The following is a 20,639-nucleotide window of genomic DNA, read 5'->3' on the forward strand; positions in this document are numbered from 1 at the left end:
ACTCTGTATTAAACCAGTCCAGGAATTATTTACTTAGTTTCTCTATGGGCCTGGGCTGACAAAGAGGACAGTGGGGCAGGATTATGGCAATTTGGAAAATAATCAGTATAGGTCTTTTTTTTACTTTGTGAGACTTTTAGGAAAATATTTTTTTCATGCCTTTTTTTTTTAAGTCTGTGTGTTCTGGAAAAGTAATTAAAATTGGGGGAGTGGGAAAGAAAACAACTGAGACTTTATTGAATAAACTAAGTCCCAAGGACCTAGCTGGGACTCTGAAAAGAGCACCAACTATTGCTGGACTGATGCTGATTGTATGAGCAGTAGTGGTGTGTGAAGCAGGAGGTGTGAACTCAGACAGATAAAAGCTCTCTCTTTTATTGATTCCACATGTGGAACATGCATTTCCTTTATGCACATACACAGTGCGCTTGTATTTGCAATGATGTATGCAGTCCCATTCTTGCACATCATCCTAATTCCCAGAGTGACTGTACCTCCCATGGGTTTGCTCAAAAGGGGCATGAATGCAGGTGCCTGAGATGCACTTTCAAACTTTAGAGAGTATAGATCTACTTCCAACTTTTTGCTATTTCTTTCATCTTTAAACTAAGAGCAATGAAATCTCTGGCGTTCTGGATAAACATGCGTTTGCCAGTGAAAAAGGGCTCGTTTCCATGTAAAGCTGATCTCATATTAGAAAAAAACACCAAATAAAATCATTTAGTGGATGTATTTGCATGAAGTGAAGTGATGGTGATTCACGATGATGATATTGCTGTGCACTTCATGTAAACCTTTGCTGTTTCATTTTGTGCATACCAAGAATTTCACCTTAGCAAAAAATCCTGGGAAAGCAGTGAAAACACACCATTCCCATGAATAAGTGTCTATGTAAATATAACAGTGTGCACATCATGTGTGGTGTTGGTTTCATTTAAGGAAGGTTTGCACTGGTTCTCAGCATTTTGCAGTGTATGTACACACATGCACACTCAGTGTTTGCATAGAAATGATGGAGTGGTTAGAGGTTTGACAGTATTCTGGCACTACAAGCAATGATTTCTGGAGCTTGGGTTGGTGGGGGACGGGCAGATGCCCCAGCTATTTTAACTGTGTGAATTCACTATATGGTGTGAGTGGCTGCCAAGCTGCAGGGGCCCTGGGTACCATTCCTGGAAGCAGCAGTGTAGCAGAACTAGTGGGGGAGTCTAGCCCCATCAGCCCCATGCAGAGAGCCACGCTCCAGCATCCTCGTTATCCACACAGTTCAAAAGGCAGTCCTGAGCGGTCCATCACGTCCCACAAAAGGCTGTATCGATTGGTCTGTCGGAGCATTTCCCGGGGTCCTTTTTATATCTCTCTGCCTCGTCGTCAGTAATGAAGAGGCCGAGCGCAGGGAGAGTCAGCAGACTCCCAGCTGCTGGGATTTCTTCATCTTCTCATCAGGATTTTAATTAGACACGTCCGAGAGGGCAGCACCATGTGAGGGCAGGCGGGAGCTTTATCAAGCAGGCCACTTCTTTAATTACTGTTTACTGACAGATAACAAGGGAGGGGAGGTGGCAGCAGAGATGGTTGTAGGGGGAAGCAGGGAAAGGACGGCAGTCCCCAGAGTGTGTGCTCAGCAAAGAAGGCCATTGCCAGGGATCAAGTGGAAATTGTTCCCCCCTCCCCATCCTGCCATGCTGTTTACCTGTTGCCAGAGTGAGAAAGGTTCCCCTTGCCCCTTTTGTAGGGAGCAGAAGATAGATCTGAAAGGTGTTAACTGGTAAGAGCCAGAGACACAAGGAATTAAAAGTATAAGTTTGGTTAGAGAAAAATGAGAGAACTGTCTCCTCTAAGCTGCCAGGATCCTCAGCTGAGCTGTCCGGTGCCTTCCCAGCCTTGGGTAGTCCTGTGGGTTTTCTGACACCGCACAGTAGGAAGCAAAATTATTTCCTTCTCCTTCTGTCTGGAATTGGCAGCGCTCCTCTCTCCCACCACCACCATTGCTGTTTTGTCCAAAAGAAACCTCCTTCTGTCTTTTCATGTGTCCTCAGCATTGGTGGTATAAGAGCAGTCTGCTCTGTGGCTGCTGCTGTCGCAGACTTCCTCCCTGCTCTCTTGTGGCCAGCTCTTCACCTGGTGTGAATCATATCTTCAGCCATCCCTCTTCTGTCTGGCCCCAGAATCCACATCTCCGTCCATTGTTTGTCTCCTTCCCCTTAAGGTGCTTTTTGAACACCATTTGAAACCTAGCTGCTGTAGCCTGCTGGATCATAGCCCTGGTTTTAGTTTCGTGGAGCTGCATCCTCATTCATGTTATCACAGGGGATTGGTGTTCACAGTCCCTACCAAACCAAGTGGCTGGGCCAGACGGCCGTGGTGGATCACTGCTCCCTGGCTCAGCCAGCCCTTTGGGACATGGGATGCCTGCAGTGGAGTGCAGCAACTGGTGTCCACATGAGTGGTCCTTTGGTGAACTGAGCTCAGCAGCCTGTTGCTTTCCAGAAATTTGCTCTGAAGTTCATGCCACAGTCTTGGCTGCGTTTGTATCCACTGTAAGGTAGTCTGGTGCTTCCAACTAGCATGGAAGATGGCCTGTGTGAGAACTTACTTTCCCTTGGTGCCAACAGACTCCCACTGCTCTGAGCAGAACAAGATCTGGAGGATGTGCTTGGGATCAGCAAGGACTTGGTAATTGGACTGTTGTTCTTTCATTTTGCTACGCAGTAGCGAGCAGATTATAGAGCCCACACATTATAGATTTCCTGTCATCCCTCATGAATCAACCTCCACCGTCTTATTTACTGTCGGCCAAGGCCTGTGAATAACATCACCAAGGGATACACTCTCACGCAGTTGTGCAAACACACAGTACAGAGCAGTTGCATGTGCCTTTGAGCCATCAGTTCACCTTCCCCCATCACAACATCTATGGTAGAGAAGGGCCCTCTGTTTCTTATCTGCACAGAATGGCTCCTGGCTTCCCTGGGAGCTCACAGTTTGTAACACTGGAGGCAAACCTGTGTTATCCGAATAATATTAAGTTCCACATTTTTAACTTTCTGACATTTCTAGTTACAATTCTGGCCATTCTGTACACTCTCGTACCCACATGCACCAAGGATGTGGATTTTCAGTTTCCTGGGAGTTATTTCATATGAAATCTGGCAGGTCTTCATGGCTTGTCAGTGAGGAAAGATTGCTTTGTGCTCAAGGCACAGCACTGGAAGTCAGGACCATGGGCAAAGCTCTCAGCTTCATCAAGGACAGTTAAGAAATTTTGCTGGTCTACCTAGTAGTGTAGTAAATGTAATAGATGATAGCCTTGATTTATCAGAAGATATTTTCTCAAGTTTTCAAAAATTCCAGGTCAAGATTTTGAAAGAGCATGAGAAATTGAATCTAGCTGGGAGATTTGCCTCAGTGAAGGGCTAACACTGTTTTGGTTTTTTTTTTGTAACTGCAGTGGGGCGTTACTACTGAATCAGTTGGAGTCCCCTAGAAGTGAAGGGAAGTTTGGCTTGTCTACCACAAGCCAGCCTGCTTGTTGCAACCTTGTTCCTTGTTCTATGTGTTCATAAAAAATCTGTGGCCTTCCAAGTGATAAGCTTGGAGACCCAGGAATGAAGTTGGAGAGACCGAGGTGCTAATTTGTTTCTGTTAGGCAGGTTAATATTTCTGTCATGGAAATCTAGATATTAGGCAAGGTCTGGGGAATGTGTCTTCAAATAGTAAGAGGCTTTGTCCAGGAAGAAGTGATTAAGCCGTTTGCTATATCCGTTGTTGATAGAGCTGAAAGTAAATGGGCTTTGATTGCAGTGTGGGAGATTTCAGTTTGATGTTACAAATTTGTTTTAGCAATGATGCAGGAGCATTGGAACAGCCGAACAGACTGTCTTGAGAAGGGCTGAAAGTTCTTCAGAACAGGCTAGAAAAACATCTGTCAAAAATAATGCTGCTATAGCTGATCCTCCATTGGGACGGAGGGATGCACCAACAAGCTGACCCAGTCCTATCCCTATTTTCTGTGACTCTGTAATGTTAAGATGTGTATAATCTTGTGTCCAGCTGATGCAAGCTTCATATGGGTGCAGGTGTATATATCAAATAAGCACTAGCATCAATAAGCTACCAGAATAGTGTACAAAGGAGTACAAGCGCTCCACTTTCCTTCAAAGGCCTGCCATCCAAATGCTAATGTACCCAACCATGGTAAGTCTTAAAAAGAGATGGCAGCAGTACTGTTTCTTGTTTAACCAACTTCCTTAATTTTTATCTTCATTCTCACTGCCATATATAACAGACTAGTAGCACCATCTTTTTTTGCTAGTGCTTCATGTAAAATTTAGTTTCAGTTGTTCATACCACTGCTAAGCTTTAATCATTGCTGTAAACACTTTCTGTGCCTCTGATAGACTTGTTTTGTGGAAATTTTTATGAAAACCAGCAATTATTATTTTTTCTTTTAAAGAAAAAGGAGTATGCCATGTTCTTGAATTATGCCTTCCTTCCATTTAAAAAAAAAAAAAAAATCAAGAAGATTCCTCTTTGCAAAGCTCTAAATCAGCTTGTGTTTTGGAGCCAGGCTGCAGGGACAGCTGGGGCTGTGTCAGGACAGAGGCAGTGTCAGTAAGTGGGGCCACCAAACAGTAATGGAAAGACAGGGCAAGGGAAGCTGGGCAAAAAGGTGAGGAGGGGAAGCAAGTAGTTACAAGCAGCTGTTGAACAAGGAGCCTGGGGCTGTGGAGTATGGGGGAATGGTGTTTGGAGGGGTGAGATGAGAGCAAAGGAAAGGGATGGGGTGAGAAGGCAAAGGCCATGAAGAGAAGAAAGTGGGCTGGGATGGTCTGCAGAGGAGAAAGCAACAGGCATGACTTGGATTGAATGGTTGAAAGAGCCTCTGAATCATTATTCCTCAGCTGTCATCAGTGTCTGAAATTCACCCAGTGTTTCATGCTCCTCATGTTACTCTTCACAAAGGAGGATGAGCTACCTTTACAGCCTATTTACTCCATTACGTTGGTTGTAGTGGTCCACGTGTTGGATTTGTCTCTTCTGATAATCCACAAAAGTGTCACTGTGATGCTTCATGAAGGAATTTGTTCACTGTAAAAGAAACAACAAACTCTTGAAAAGGGCACTTTGAAGGGTGCTAATGCAAGAACTGGAAGCTGGGGAAAGACCAATTACCCTCTGCATGCACTTCTGTCTACCTGACTGTGTCTTATACGACTAATGTTTTAGCTATGTCACTGTGTGCTGTTTCTTCCACAGGACCCCTGCCTCATTCACTGCATGCGATAGACCTGCTCTGAGATAAATCAGAGTTGCACAGTGAAAGAGACCATCTGTAGGACCCCTGCCTCATTTGTCAGGTGTGTACTGAGACAGGCAAGGGACTGTAGGAGAGAAAGGGAAGCTTTTATAGCTGAGGCAGTGAAATTCTGACCTGTCAGTTGACTTTTTTTCTGTGACCATTTCTGTATGATGGTTTTCAGGTTTTTTTGAAGCAGCTCTTGTGCCAGTGGTTATTTAATTGTGCATTCCTTATTTTATAGGGGATCTTTTTGATCCCAAAGGACCTGCTTTACAGAAACACTGAGTGCTTACAGTTGCAAATGAAGTGAATGTGAATCCACTGAACCCAAAGTGCTCTACAAGCACAGATCAGTCAGGCTGTTGGTGTCTCAGCCTGGGCACCCAGAATTAGCAAATACCTTTTAATACAGTCTTCAGTCATTCACCCGTAAAATGGGAATAAAAATACCCCCTCTTATAGAAGTGTGTGAAAATAAATGATCTTGGGCTGCTGAAGCTCTTGGACAGTGTAATGATAAGCTGATAGAAAAACACATAAGGAAATGAATAAATCTCTAGAGCCAGGTTTGAATAATGTACAGTAAATAAGGCCTGGGGCCACACACTGAACAATGAGCAGAAACCAGCATCTCAAATAGCTGCTCATTACATGGGAACAATCCCTTCTAAGTGCAGTCTGAGATGGGGTACTGTGGAAAAAATATGATCGTGTAATTAAGGGCTATAAAATAATGCATATGTGCATGAGGGCTAAGAGTATTTCTCACAAATAAAAACAATTGTAGCATTTCCTAATTCTTGACTTCATTTGTAGCCTGCCCTGTTTAACATACAGGTTTTTTGTTTGTCATTGTTTCACGGGTCCTGTCATGCTTTGCAGATTTATGTGCTGTAAGATGGTGTTGTCCCAGCCTCTCCATTTGGATTAAGTGTTGCCATTTCATGTAGTTGCAGATCAGCTAATTGCAGGCAGTCAAAATCTACTCATCTTATATATTATGTATTCCACAAGTTGTAACCTCCACTGAGGTGCAGATTTGTGTGAGTGAGAAAGGCAGATTTGACCATCATTTGCCATCATGAGCAAAACTGACACGCAGATGCTGCTGTTCTTAATAGTGAAGGAGTTGGGGATATTTCAGATCCTAAAACCCACTAGCAGTAATTAAAACAATAAAACCCCCAGTAATTTTCCCATGCAGCAATATGCAAGAGAGGAGAATGTCACAAGGCTATGAAATGACTTTAAAATTCTTTGCTGTAATGGGTGGAGGAAGAATGGCAAAGCTTAAGCTCCTAGCAAAAGTATGCAGAAATGTAATGCTCAAAATACCTAATTTTAAATAACCACACTTTTGATGACTGATTATGTGCATGTTTAGGAACAAATATATGATGACTGTAATGGTAATAGAGTAGTGTTAAAATCTATCAAGTTGAGTGTTAATGGTGCTGGGATGATCAGTGTCCAAACCTAATGCTGGTTAACCTTTCCATGGCATGTCTGGTATTTGCTATCATTCCAAGGGAGAATGTTATCAATAGTACAAAAAGTGGAGCTGTGACATGTACCCCATACGTTTTGTTTGTGGGCAGTAGAATTGTCTATTGCAAATGTCTAAGAAACGTAGCATAAAATCTTTTTCTCTTATATTTTCCCCTTCTCTTCCCCATTCACAATCTCAAAGACTGGAAGAAGAATTAATTGGCCTATTTAGGCTATAGAATGTGATCCCCCTCTCAAGAATAACTAGTATCACTGTTGGCCAGTTGACGACTTGGAAAGCACTGGTTCCCACATGTGCTGCAGATAATGGTTCATTCTGGAAATGAAGTAAGCCAAACCTATCAAACACATTTTAACCTGTGTAAGAGACTGAATGAGTGTCCTTTGTGCAGTGGTTTAACTGCTCAGTTTTAACAGTTTCATCAGACAAATGTATTATATGGTTTAAAGAGGACAGAACAAAAAGTGATGCCAGGGTACCCAAGAGCAGGAACTCTGACAAAAATCCCCTCAGGCAGGGCCTGGCACTACTGGCCAAAGGAGAGAGGAAAGGACAATTAAAAAAATACAACAATCTGTTCTTGTAGTGGTCAGACAGCAAGATGCAGCACGTGTGCTGGGTGGGAGCCATCAATGAGAGATGGTTTCCCCATGGGATATGCAGACCTGGACTATCAAAGTAAGCTGGGGCTGGGACAAACAGATGTTATGCCAGACACGTCAGCAGAGCTAGTCTGTTTTGCATAGGCGCCTGATCTTACTTGGCATGCTTTAAACTCTCTTCTGAATCTCAGGGTGCAATATAACCATTATGATTTAATCCTAACTGCTCTGTTCTCCACGTATGATGCAACTCTGGGGTATTACTTCTAGCCTACACAAACGGGAAGCCGAGGCACAAGGTGGCATGTTGCCAGGTGCACAGCTCCCAAGTGTGCAACCTCAGTCACATGCCTCTGCTTCCCTTCGATGAGAGAAGGAAGAGAGGCTGTGGGGGCACTGCATTACCAAAGTGAACAGTCTTTCCCTGCAGGTCTCTTATTGACAGAGTTAGGCAGTGTTAGTGCCCCAAAACTGATGTTTTGAAAACACCATCCTAAGGCATCTCTGCACAACAGGCACTCTGCCCTCTGGAAAACAAGCTTAAGACAGAGTGGGGAAAACGAACCAGAACATACAGGCTAGTGGCCCCCACTCCACTCTGGCAGTGCAGGGGTAAGGTCAGGCCTTGACATCACAAAAACTGCGTGTGACTGGAGAGTGTGATCCTAACTGTGCTCAGGGGCAGGCAAGTCAGAGTCTCGCTCTTTACAGACCTGCCAAGCGGAAAATGTTTATTTGCTGCTCTGGATCCATGATCTAGGAGAAAAGAATTAAAGTGATTTAACCTCCAATGTGAGGAAAATCACCTGACTGAGCAGGACGCAGAGGACAAATGGGACAGGGGGCCTTACCTTGCCCAGCCAGGAGAGATGGGGAAACAGAGGTGCGGCACAGGATCAGATTCATTAATTATTATTTATTATTAATTTTCTAGTTTTTCCCTTGCTCGGATTCCACGGTTGCTGGAAATAAAGGCTCCTCTAGCTGTCTGGGTGCATCTGTGACATTGACTCTGTCTTTGAGATGGGGAGCACCCTCTGGTGGTTAAGGATAATCTGACATTTCCTGGGATTGGCACCCATCATCCCCGCAAGCTGTCAGTTAAACTGGGTGGGAGGTAATGCTGGCTTTTTGTCACTGCTGGGATGGGTGTTTGGGGAACAAATGCTCTCTCTGACTTTCTAACCCAGGAATCTGAGTTGACACCTTGGGAAGCCTTTTTGCCCTGTGAAAAAGGGTGCAAGGTGTGTGTGTTCTCCCTGCCCTGCTGTTGGGCATAATGTCACATTCAGCCCCGTCTTGCTTTCTCCTGGTGAGAGGGCAAGTAAAGCTCAGTTTGCTTCATTAGTTCCCAGTGGATACAAAATCCAGCCCTGGGTCTCTCCCTAGTGACTATTGTTCCCTGCCTCTGCTCTTGCTCCTGTCTCCCAAAAGCACTAGTCTTGCACACAGAGCTCTCCCCAGTTCAGCTCTGTTTGGATTTGCTGTGGTGCTAAAGCCAGCACAGTACAGTCCCTTGCAAGGAGCACAGGAATTCAGCTCAGGTTTCCCTTCTCCTTCCCTAAATGGATTAACAGGCTGAGGGGATCGTCTCTGCCTGCCTGACTCAATCTTCATTAGCTAACATGTTTCGCCAGCCGCAGTCACATCCTGGTCTGGAGAGCTGTTTGACAGGAGCGGATTCTGGCCCCAGCCTCCCACAAAGGCTGTTGCATCTTCTGAGAGGGTTTTCTTGATAGCAAGGCTCTGTGGGCTGCCCTGGGTGCTAGGGATGTAGGGCAGGAGTGCTGCAACATGTGCATCGTTGCTCTATGCAGTGTTCACTTTACAATAACTAATTTGCATCCCCTGCTGTCTGAGAGACCTGGATGCCTATGTAATGCACATGCTGTACGAGTGTCAGAAAACATTCTGTGTCTCTGAAGGTGCACCCACGTGTGTTTGTTTTCCCCTCGTGTTTTCCAGCCAAGGAAGGATCCTGAGTATATTGAGATGTCCCTGAAACTTCTGTTAGTTGGCTGTCGCTTCTGGATGCTTTCTTGGGTGCTTGTAGGTAGTCAATCTGAATGCAGTATTTCCTAACAAGCTGTGTGCAAGCAACTGACCCTATCTCCTCAGCCTCTTCTCCTCCCTGCTGCTTTGTGGTAGTCGTTAACGGGGGTGTTGCACCCTTGCACAGGGAGTCATTTATTTTACAAGTGCTGCTGTTTCCTCAGTCCAGAGAAGATCTTTTTTACACAAGGAAGCCATACACTTTAAATTGCATGAATTTTAAAACAATCCATTTAAACTAGTGAAAATCCGAACTGTGAATGCTCTCCTGCCAGTTTGAGGATGCTTCATCTTTGCTCCATAGATGTCTAAACAGGTTTAGTTTCAATAGTAATGAGTGCCTTTTGCACCAGCTTAAGTTAAGTTGTACCTTGAATTATATTGCAGTAACATTCTCATGCAAAGAAAGCCTGCAAGGAGAGGAGGTGGACACTGGGCGTCACTAATACCAAATGCCATTGGGGATGCCTATGCCCCGTAGTACGGAGGTATTTGGTATCTGTGCAGAGGCCTGAGTGTACCTTAGCAGTAAGAAGAGGCCTCCTCCTGGCTGTCAAATGCATTTAAATGGGTGCAGATTAAGCCCTCTATTTCTCCAAATCTAAGACTCTGTGAAAGCTTGCTACAGAAATTATTGTGACTGAAAAATCTCAATAGGAAGCGCTTCACAAGGAAGCAAATGTTCTCCTTTTGTTTTTGTAGCCTGACCATTGTGGCGGGGAAAGTTGGTGTGCCAGGCTCTGAAAGCAAGGTCAACTGGCCAGGAACAGAATCAAAATGGACTTTTTTTTCTTTTGGCAAGTTGGAAGGGAAATAAAAAAGGCAAATGAGCATGAAAGGGCAAAGGACACTGCAGACTTTGGAGGATTTTAGAACCTAAAGCTGTATTTAGCAAATTAAGGGATGAATTGAATTTCCCAAACAATGTGTGTTAAAGCACACAAATGAATAACCCCAGCACTTATGAACTAGCAGTGTATTTGATTTGGCCCTGTAAAGATTCTCAAGCCACAAGTCAATAGTCAAAGCAGAACAGCTCCCCAGAGAGCCCTGGGTTGTCTGTGCTCTAGCTCTCTGGGGGATGCAACCCTCTCTGGAGCACTGCCCTGTCAAGGCTAAGTAGCTATCAGTGCCTAATGATGTTCTTCCCAGAGTGGGAAACAAAGGTTACACAGACCCTAAAAATGTAACCTGTCTCTGAATGGGCAGCAAAGGAAGTTTCCTTTGAGACACCAAATAAGACCTGCTTCATTGAATGGAAAAGGGATCCTTTTTATATTGCCCTTCATTTGGAGGAACATAGACTGGGAGAACAAAACTGTTTTCATGTATTTACAAGTAGCAGGAATCAGTTTATGTGTGGGGAGGAGGCAGTCTGACTTATGACTCACTGAAACACTCTCACTGTTAGACTTTGTGCCTTTTTGATGTTGAGGCTACCTTGGATCACTGATCTTGATGAAGATGATACTCTCTTGTTCTTCAGTCCTTTCCTTTTCAAAGGTTTCCCAAAGCACTTTATGCATTAATGAGTTATTTTGCTACCACAACAGGTTTTGCAGTAGCTTGAATGGCACAAAACAATGTACTGATTTGAGACCAGAATTGAGGAAGAATATCATTGCTGGGGAGTAATGCAAGATATACTAGCAGAGGCAGAGCAGGAATAAACTGGGAATGCTGAATAAGATGTGTCTAAAGCAGTAGTTCACTGTCTGCTCCTGCCCTTTTCATCTCAATCTCTGGCATCTCATCAGTAACGAATTGCAGGGAGACACAAACTGACACAGTGCAGGCTGTACCACTCACATAATCTGTTCAGTCCCCATCAGTGACCCTCTTGTAACACTACTCTTCTGCAGCATCTTCCAGCGAAAAATTCTGGTGGCATTGGGTAGTTGCCAAGCCCTGGTTACCCTTTGTGGCCCTCTGACCAAAGCCAGAATAAGAGGATAGTTGCCAGATCTGTCTGACTGGGCAGATCTGTCTGTCTTTACAGCTCTTTTTTAGTGAGTGGTGAAATGTCAACTCTGAATACTGAAGGGAACTCTGTGATTTTAGGGAATAACTCCGCTTTATCCTCCAATTTTGGGAAGCAATAAGAAATTGCATCAAGAAAGACACTACTGTATCTTGAAAAGGAATTATTGATACGATATCAAGAATTCTATATTTCCATGCTGACTTTTTCAATTGACATATTTCCTCCTGTTTAATCTGCTAGTCCTTCCCTCCCCCTTAAGTTTAGAATGTTTAGATGAGCTTTGGATACAGACTAGACTGACATGCTTTCTGTGCAGTTAGGATCTGGTTGCATGTAACTTCAGGGTTGCTTTATCAGCTGTGGATTGAATTGAGGATGTCTATGGGGAGTTTCAGGTCTTGGTTTTCTCATTGGAGGTCCTTCCATCAGGCAGGTCTGTTAAATGCTTGCTGAGTCCCTAGAGACACTTGATCTGTGTTTAAAGGGAAGCAGCTGAACGACGAGAAGAGAGAAACGGCTGTGTACTCAAGTACTATTGCTCTGAAGGGATCTTACTGTAAGCTGTGCAAAGCTTGCATGGCAAATCTGGGTGCCTGGGGCTCTCAATGTGCTCCATCCCAGCAGAGACCTGTGTGATACTCTTTCTGGCCTTTCCTTCTCTGAGAAAGACAAGTTGATGGCTCCTGCATGCTTTGCGCATGAACTGTGTTTAATTCTCCTGAGGCCCAGACCAGGAAAACCTCTGGAGGATTCCAAGCAGCACCTGCCTCCTGCTCCCCACTCCTCTTAAAGCTTCCCCAGTGGAGGCGCCCGCTCAGGGAGAGCAGGAAGTCCATAAATAAATAATTTCCTCTGTCTCTCCTTATCAGCCCAAGGAGCTGTGATTGCTCCTGAATGCCTGGGTTGCTTTCTTCTTAATGGCTTTTAAACCAATTTCACCCTCACCTGATGACCCAGCTTCTCCTCCTATTTTTGGAGGAAGAATTTCTTCTTTTAGAGAGAGGGGTTTGGGGGGTATTTGTATTGTGTCAAGAGTTTTGGCTGAGGTGAAGTAGTATAGCAGTGCAGGTGAAGCTACAGTTTACTGGTTCTACCAGGCTGCCCCATGCCTTATTCTGACAAACCTCTGCAGGGCACTTCACTGGGTACTGCAGCTAGCATTGACCCTTGCTTGAGAGCATTGGACACATGTGATGCTCATGGACATCCCACAAACATTTAATAACTCTTACACCACTCTAAGACACTGCACTTTTTTGGATATGTTTTACTGTTGGGAGAGCTAATCGCTGAGACATCTGAGTGCTTATCCTTTGTCCCACAGTGTGTAGGTAAAAGTTTGGGAACGTAAGTTAGGAGTGCAGGCTCTCACTTGTCTGTTCAGCTGACCTACAGCATCTCATTAATGGGTATTTGATAGCTTGCCAAATATTTAGGGCTTATATTGGTGCTCTTGTTTGTATATATGAACTGTAGTAGCTCAAAAAAAAAAAAAAGCCTTTACATAGCAAGTGTATAGTCAAATCTAAAGGTGCTTGGTTTGTATCCTAGTGCAACCCCTGGAGCTATTTATTGCTCATCTGATGGGTGTCATCTGGGTTTGTCTATGCAGAAGTATTCTGTATTTCTGGAAGTATTAATACTGCCTCCACAGGCAGAATGTACCTGCTGCGTAGTAGGACGTGCAAGGCACGTTCTAAACATCCTTACAGTGCTGCTCAGGTATCCCATGTGATGTGTACTAGCACAGCCTTGTGCAGGCCTTGTTGCAGGCCAATGACAGTGCCCCACAGTGCCTTTGGAAGAGGCAGTAGTCTAGCTGGGTGGAACGCAGCTGTCATGCCTTGGGTTATAATGCCAAACGGGCTGATTCAACCCAAATGATTGTTGGGCAATCAAGGCTAATGACATAAATTTTTTTGTTTGTTTTAACCATCGTGCTTGACCAATCAGTTTAATAACTCTCCTCATTATATGAGTCCCTGGAAACAAATTGGTCTGTCAAGGTACTCTTGCCTGGTACCTTCTCCCTCAGAAGCAAGGCAGGGCCATCCTGGGTACCATGTCATTGGCTGCTTGGCAGACCTCTGTATTGGAAGCAGTGACAGTCTTTCTCTCTTACCATCTTCCTTCTATCCTGCTTCTGTCTAACTACTTGTTACTCTGAAAAAGCAGTGGGTTTAACAAGGAGAAGTGCTGTCCCCAGCTTGTATGGTTCCCAGGACAAACCTGGTAGCAACAACTTCTGGAAGTCATAAAAGCCTACCGTGTGCTGAGTTGCTGACCACATGAGTTATGAAATACTGCCAAATGTTGAGGGGCAAGGTCTAAAAGATGCGTTGAGTACTGCTGAGTTCAGCTGACTGTAAATATTTAATGGAAGTTTGGTATGTTCAACAAATGAGCAGAGAGGGGAAGCATCGGTAGTCTTTGATCATCGCTAAAATAAAGGTATTCAAGAGATGAGCAAAAGACCAAAACTGGATTTTCCTTTGTAAGCACTGTGGAGACCAAGGGGACCTGTTGCTAGGAGGCTGCAGCACCAAAGTCACCCTCAGACCACATGGGACTGAGATCTGAGTTTGCCTTTACGATGATACTGAAAAGTAATCTTTCCTAATGCTGCCACAGAAACGGCAAAGCTGGCAACACATGACTTTGAAGGATGAAGGCATTTTTGCTGAAATCCAGTGACGCATGTTCAGGTTCATCAGGAGAAGGCTTTACTGCTGCCCACAACTGCCTCTGTGCCTGGATCTCTGAGAAACTTAAAGACTTGGAATTCACGTCAATAAGACCTTTTCAAAGACATCTAGGGATTTGTACTTCCACACATGAGAGAGATTGCCATCTTTTGGAGTACACAAGGCTGCATAACAGAAGTAGGACTGAGCTAGTGAAGCTTCTCCTTTCCTTGGCATAGAAAAGCTTTTTTTTTTGGTAGCCAGCATCTGTCTCCTTGTGACTGGCTACCTTCTTGATACTATATCTGCATATATTGTGTAGCTAAAGCAGACATGTTTATATGGTCCTGAGTTGCCCTGCCTCTTCTAAATGACGTTTTTTGTTATAGGCAAGGATTGTTTTTCTTGTTCTTTTTCCATTTCTTGTTTGAAAAAGTACTACAAAAACATGATCATTCATGGTCTGTAGGCATAGCGTTTGAATGTTAATGACTTGTAGACAGAGCAGTGATTTCCTAATGTGTTTTACTGCAGGTGTCTGAATGAGATACAGTTGATGGAACTCAGAAATTAGAAGTATGTTAAGAAGCTTGGGATAGGGTTTGTTGGCAAAGCTGTCTAATCAAATAATCTGTCACACCAATTTGCTCTTGTCCAGAAAGTGAAATAAATGTAGTTCAAGTAATAAATAAACTCAGAAGAGAGTTGTGAAAAAAAATCTGTATTGTTGTTCAAACACTAAAGTTAGTACAGAACAAATCTTCAAAATGGTTGTGTACTTAACCGAGCTGTTTGGAGATCCAGAGCAGAGAAGACTTGCACTTGTTGTGCTGCTGATACAGCACGTCAGAAGGAAGCTGGCTTCTGTCATGTCTGGCTCTAGCTGAAACCTGTAGCCCCTTACTGTTAGAAACTGGAATATTCTGAGGCTGGAGAAGGTGACCAGGAGAACAGTCCTGATCATCTGATGATCCCTGCTTTTACTAGACTGTTGTGTATCAGGTTTCCTAAGGTCACTTGGGACCTGCAGGTTCATCTCACTGTTAAATACTTTTGCATAGATCCACTGTCGGTGAGCTCCTCTGTATTTGGCCTGGCTGACCTGGTGAAGTCAATAGTCTTCTATTGACTGTGCCCAGATGAAGGTTCCTGCAGGGAAAGGAAGGTCTTTAATCCTTGCTTTCTTCATCCCTTCATCCCCTTCTTCCCTGGATGGAAAAGTCCTTTCACTACTTTGCTGCTTTATAACTGCCCACATCACTTTCCAAAAGGACTGTTACGTACTCAGAGAACGCAGCTAAGAGGAAATTGCACACTTACCCACTGGTTTTTGTCACATCATAGTATTAAAACTGTAAAGTCTGGGCCACTGCAGCCACCTCATTGCTGTTGCTGGAAGGTAGGTTATTTTGTATGTGTTTAAGTTCCTGTTTCCATCACAGACTTGGAAAAACTACTCTCCATCTTCACTGCCTAGCCCTCAGTAGGCATGTTCTCTAACAGTAGTAACTCTGAAGCATTTTGGTTCTTTAGGCCCCACTCTTCTTCTGGGTTGAGACATTTGGCATTATCGATGCACATGCCCAAAATGTTTCAATTCTTTGCTTGCAGCATAACAGTAAGTAACTGTTAGTTCTCCTAAGAAGACACATATTTCTTTTGATCAGTTCAGTGAGTAAGTTGGTACTGTGAATATTAGGGTCCTGAGGTGATTAGAATGCATGGGCTTGGAGTGCATGGGCTTGGAGAGAGAAGCAGGAAATCATCTCCCCAGATTAGAGGAATGAACAAGTATCCCCTGTTCTCCTGACCTCCCTCCTTGGCCTTTTGCAATACAATACTTGAAGCTAGTGTACCGAGGTAGGAAAGCTAAAGGTGAAAAGATGCTGTTTGACTTTATATCCAATCTCAGGACTCCTAACATTGTTGTATCCAAGCACAGAACTTAATGAAACATCACATTTGGGGGACAGAGAATTCTCATTCAAAGCAGGGACAGTAAGGGTTAAGACACTTGTATTCAGACTTGCTCTGCTACAGATATGCTCAGATTGATCTGGGGCAAGCCACGTAACCTCTTTATGATATGATTTGGCAGTCTATAGGTTGAGAATTATAACATAGATGTTTTAAAGACTAAGTAATGCTTGAAGCATGTCTAAGGATGTTCAGATGGGCAGTTATTTAAAAATTACAGTGTGAAAACTATTTCCTGCTTAAATAGATGTTGAGCTTCAGTGGTGATGGTGGTGATACCTTTTAGATGGAAGCAGATTGTTCATAAAGCCAATTAGGGTTTTTTTGAAAAAATCTATTGGAGTTTGGTAGAAAACAAGACATTGCCTTTGATGGGGAGAGCAAACTGTTTTGTTTGGGTGTAGTAAGGGAAAACAGAATAGAGCCCAAAATGAAGAAGGCTGTTTTGTCCTCATGGATAGAGTGTATCTGGGATAGCTGTTTGCTGTGGAAGGGAGTGTGGGAGAGGTGAAAGCCTACCAGTGATCAGGGACCTGTGCTCAAGGGACCTAAGTTTCTCTCCAGGGTTACTAGCCTTGCAAAGCAGAGCGATCAGGGCATGCAACACAGTGACTTGTGTGAAGTCCAAGCAGTACTATTGGCCTCAAAATGTGGAAGGGTTGTCTTCTACATTCGTCACAATAACCCCTCTGTAACTGTTATTTCCTTAAATGAGAAAGGGGCTGGGAAAGGTCTGTTGTCATTGAACTCCTCTTTCCCTAGCAGGCAAGATAAGAATGTGTGTACACAAGTCTGTTCTGCCCAGCTTAGGTCTCCTAATTATTATGTATGGTTTTTGCCCCATGCAGATACCACTTCACTGACTTCCTTTGTGAGAATACAATAGTAGGGCCTTCATAAAAGGGAAAAAAATCCCAAACCCCCAAAAGTAACTAGATCTCTCCCTCTGCTGCATTTTCCTTATTCACAAAAAAATAGACTTATCAACAAGTGAAATCAAGTTTGTTTGGCATGATTTGCAGGTTACTCCAATATTAGACCAAATGAAATTTCTGTCAGTCAATCAGTCAGCTTGCTGGAAAGTTGATCATTATTCCATGATAAAAGTTAAAAAAAAAAAAGTAAAAACTTAATCTATCAAAACCAGATTACTCATTAAAGAATGGGGGAAAAGTCTCCAAAGAAAGTCTCTACCTGTCATCTCTTGGAAGAGCCGGTAAAAGTAGAGACATGTCTTTGCAATTCTTGCTCTTTTTCTGGGGAGGATAGTTACATGTCTCAAAGAACTGATACTGGCTATTGCTCCATCAGCCTATAGCACTCCAATTGTGCTCTGTCCGAGGCTAACATTGATGGAAAGTCGTTGCTCTGCATTTGGACCAAGTATGAGGAGAACTGGTGACCTCAAAAGCCAGAGGCTGCCTTATGAAAGTCATCCCAATGGGTAGCACTTACTAGAGCACCTGTGGGTATGCTGAGCTCAGAGGCCACAGACTGAGTGGCCAGGACTGTTCCTGCCCCTCCTGCAGTGAGAGAGGAGCAGGGTTCCAGGAGAGAGTTCCGGGGCAGGATTTGGTCAGAATTGCAAACAAAGGCTGTGCTCACAGGGCAAGCTAGTGCTGCTGTTGCATGTGCAGTTCTGCCTTGTACTTGCCCAAATTGAGGGTTTTGGCTTCCAGATCTGCTAGCTTAATCTTATAGTCCTTTCTAACCTCGTCCTGGTACTTTTTTTAAAAACACACATATTGGAAGGCTGGCCATGTTGAGATCAGTGTTTCCTTCTTTATTCTTTGGGGGGAAGAGGATTTGGCTAAAGCTGTGAGAAGAGCTCAGCAAGCACTGCGTGCAAAAGAAGGTGAAGCCTCCTGAAGTTCCAAAATCAGCCTGCAGGACTCTTGTCATCTTTCTTGGGGTATTCAGGTTGCCAGATCAGGCCCAGCCAGCAGAGACTATTCCTTCCTATTCTTCTCGGAAGGGAAGAGCCAGGCCTCGGCACAGCTGCTCTTAAGGCAGGGGAAGCTCCATTTGTCCATTTGCACTGGGTCAGAAGAGATTAATGTTACATTTCTGCACCACTCTGTAAATACCCACCTTACCCAGGCAGTCCTCTGTCAGCAGCCGCCCATTTCCAGAGTACAAACCCACCATTGTACTGTCTATATCAGTTAATTCAGCCCTGTGGACCTTGTGCCAGGCAATCACATGGCTCCCTGCTTGCCTCACCTCAGCCTGGATAAAAGTTAAAAGTGCAAAATTAAAACATCAGCTATTGGGAGAGTAGGACCTGACTGCCAGGCCATTCCCACACTGGTCTCCCATTCATTGAGAACCCACACCAGAGCTAATCTCTGCACAGTCAGGATCCAGCCAGGGTGCATCTTTCTGGAGAAAATTGTTTTCCGTCCAAATCAGCTCACTGCAAACACTCTGACTGCTCTTGAACTGTAGCCTGCCTGGGCCCTGACCCTGTGTGCCTCCTCCAGCCTCTCTTGCTACTGTGCATCAGGAATCTTCTTTATGAGGCAACTAGGTCATCAGTGAGTCCCTCTCTGACCTCAGATTTCTTTTGGAAACACACTGGTGCTGGTTTCATCCTTCTTGCCTCTGCTTGGGTCAGGTGTTCTCTGATGTGGTCAGTGAGATTCCTTGTTTAAAATCTTGGGCCCCACTAATGCTAATGCCCTACTAAAGCTCTTGTATTCTGTCTCTTCAACATTTAAAGCGTCTTAGGGTTTCTGCTGGGCTGATATATCATGTAAGTGTACAAATGTGTATACGCATATGTTCCATTTGTATTAATTCTGCTTCCTAGAAAGATGGATAATCTAAATTTTGTCACCTGCAACATTCAGGTAATCAGATCCTGCTGTACTCTTAATTCTGCTTCCCATTTTCTAAACTAACCTGTTTTCTGTGCCATCTTCATGTGTACTTTTCACCATAAAAGACCTCTGTTTTGTCATCCTTAGGCTGTCCTGTCTTAAGGATAGTTGATCAGAATCACACAGCTTGTCCCCACGCAGCCTGGGGACACGGTAGGGCATACCATTAGTTTGTATGACATTTGTTAAGATCTCTGGTAGAGGAGGTAGTGAGGAAGTTGCACTGATAGACTTCAGTAAAGCAAGGACAGTTTACACTGGCTGCGAATTTGGTCATTCCTCTTTTTTGAATATTTTCAAGTTTCTACAAATACTGATTGCATGAAAAGTTGTAGCCTAATTTAGTCAGTCTTTATTGCCATGTTTATAGCTGAACCAGCCTGCATTTTCTTCTATGCTGTATCACCCCCCTCATCTGAAAAGCTCTGGTCTGCCCTTTGCTTCTCCCGGTGTTGTACCCTCTTGCCTCACATTAGATTTATATTAAGGTATATCCTCTTAGCTTCTACTTTTTTGTTTTTGTTTGCCTGGCATAAGAGAATGAAGCTTTTATCCAGGTGTGTTTGTGCGTATTTCCTTTTAAAAAGGCCTCTAGTTCTTATTTATCTGTTAAGGATATTTTTATATATGTGAGCAGTGGACATCTAAACATGAAGTAGAAGCACAGGAGAGAGACAAGAGAGGTTTGCTTGAGTGCAGTTTGGAAGGTGGAGAGTAGGTAGCAAGGGACAAATAGACCCTGTAGGGCACCTCTGTGTGAGTCAGGCTTTCAGTGCAAGACTGTGTGTGCTAGGCATGTGCCCGAGTGGCTTGCGTGCTTATATGGAGAGGGATCTTCAGATAGGTATTGGTACGTTGCTGTAAATATGCAGTGGAATTCTATGAGTGTGAAAATGTGTGCGGCAATTGTGAAAGTACACTGACTTACAGCAGCCAGTACATATGCAGAGCTTTGAAAACGTGTCTTTCAGGAGGCTAGTTAGTTGTGTGTGCCAGTTTTGATGTTTGTGAAGACTTCTGAGGGTCTACAGCTATGGTTCTTGTGCCTGGAAACATGCGCTGTTAACCTGAGTGTCTGATTCTGATCTCGCGTGCCAGGATTTATTCCAGTGCGGTTTCATAAGCTGCACTGAAGTGACACCTGAATCCCACTGCTTTGAAATGGGACTCGGGCACTCTTCTGCATGCATGCGTTAGAGTTTGCGTGTGTTTGGGAAAGCAGACATCCGAGCACGGCGATTAGGCTGTGTCAGCGTGAGACGCGGGTCTGTGCATGTGCACCCAGTGCGCGTATGTGGAGTCATGTGTTTGCGTGTAACGGTGCCTGTGACACGCGTGTGCAGAGTGGGGCGCCGGTGTGCGTGCTGTGCGTGTGGACTGCTGTCTGGGTGGGCAGACGCCCCCCGGCGTGCCCGTGCGGGGCGCGAGCAGATGTAAATAGTCCGTGGGGCACCCTTCACCTCGGGGTTTTGCTTAACCCTAAACTCTGCGGCCGCTGCCCACGAGAGGCGGATCAGTAGGAGGGAAGGGGAGCCGGCGCTGCCGCCGGATCGTTCCCGCGGTGGGACCGGGCTGGAGCTGCGATTTCGCGTCGCGCGCTGCCGGCGGCCCCGTCGCCCCAGCTGCCGTGCCAGGGCCAGCCCGGC

At 44.5% G+C, this 20,639-nt stretch overlaps 1 protein-coding gene across 1 annotated transcript in view; it reads left to right on the forward strand.

The window, feature by feature from the left end:
* The first annotated feature begins 5,280 nt into the window (after positions 1–5,280).
* Positions 5,281–20,639, forward strand: part of ESRRB (estrogen-related receptor beta) — a 101,597-nt gene continuing 86,238 nt past the window's right edge. Inside the window, exon 1 of the mRNA XM_010583741.1 lies at positions 5,281–5,360. The gene's annotated coding sequence lies outside the window, so the exon portion shown is untranslated. The remainder of the gene's footprint in view (positions 5,361–20,639) is intronic.

This window comes from Haliaeetus leucocephalus, unplaced genomic scaffold (genome assembly GCF_000737465.1).
Source record: "Haliaeetus leucocephalus isolate CR32 unplaced genomic scaffold, Haliaeetus_leucocephalus-4.0 Scaffold932, whole genome shotgun sequence".
NCBI classification, from domain to species: Eukaryota; Metazoa; Chordata; class Aves; order Accipitriformes; family Accipitridae; genus Haliaeetus; species Haliaeetus leucocephalus.